Below are 1,367 nucleotides of genomic sequence, written 5' to 3'. Positions count from 1 at the left end.
TAGCATCTGTTTTTATATTGTGGAGTACTTTTTGCAACTTTGTTATTTGTACATTTCTTGTTAGAAATGGTCTTACATTTGACTTACAGTGATGCTTTTTTTGCAAAGTTAAATTTTTTTAGTGATTTGTTTTGATCTTCTGCCTGCAATGGAAACAGCACTAATGATTCTTTAAAGTTATTCTGTGACTTTGGATGATTTTTTATAATATTATATATAGTATGATATAATATATGCCATTTCAACCCCAGGAACCAACAGGAAATAATCTCTTTCTATGCCACTTGTAATTGCCATAGCTCTTTGGCCCCATCCAGAAACAACCATCCTGTAGCCCCTAGGGACTTCATGTAGAGCTGAATAATGTATAAAGCCACAAGAAATATTATAGTAGCTACACCTACAGTACCTACAGTATATCACCGGTTGCAGCATATCATGACAGCCTACAACAATGGCAACATATAACATTGTCATGTCACCAAATCAGAGCTTTCAAATACTTTCCATTTCATAAAAGTATGAGTTGCCATTATTTCAGGCATGTTTCATTCTTATTACTTACTTTTCATAACCGCTCTTCAACATTCATACAATATTTTATGAATTTGGTTATTTTATTTGCAATGCATTAATAAACTGAGTTTTACACTTGAGTTTTAAGTATTATCCAATTGCTTTACAGTGAGGGTCAGTGATTTACTCATTTGAAGTCACCATGAAGTTTCATCTCTTCCCTCTTGAGGGTGCTGTGACCCCATTTTGAAGCGCAGGCAGTCATTGGAATAGGTACTTATTTGAACAGCTGGTATGGGACCTTGATTGTCAGTTCTCCACAGACCAAAATCCACAACATAAAACTAGACCTAAAAAATGTATACCAGGTCCAGTGGTGGCAGAAAGCCTAAAAGTAAATTGCCAAGGTTACTAATCACAAATGGGCATGGCTACAATTTAGAACATTGTTCCCACGGTGGGTGTCTTGTCCAGAGGTGTTATTTTGACATGGAGACTTATTTGACATACATTACAAAGGCCGACAAAAACAAACCCACACTTTATTTCAAGGGTACCTACATAAGGAGGACTTCAAAACCCATTAGTAAACCATATATTCCAAAGCAGTACATAAACATTTCATTAATCCTAGTACTTTGGCATTACTGTCAGTACTGCGGATATTAGCATACATGCACAAGAAAAATTCCCTTTTAAAGAGTTGAAGTATTCTATTCCATTCTGTACTTGTATTGTAGGCTATAGTGGCGAGGATGACAGCTGATCATTTTACAGAGGGTCTGGTTGGAGCTTTAATTTCACTCCCACTAGTGTGAAGATCAATGGCAAGATTTGTTATATGAGATTAT

Source organism: Oncorhynchus clarkii, chromosome 25 (assembly GCF_045791955.1).
Source record: "Oncorhynchus clarkii lewisi isolate Uvic-CL-2024 chromosome 25, UVic_Ocla_1.0, whole genome shotgun sequence".
Taxonomy (NCBI): domain Eukaryota; kingdom Metazoa; phylum Chordata; class Actinopteri; order Salmoniformes; family Salmonidae; genus Oncorhynchus; species Oncorhynchus clarkii.
The sequence above is the reverse complement of the archived record's forward strand: the minus strand, read 5'-3'. Positions refer to the sequence as shown.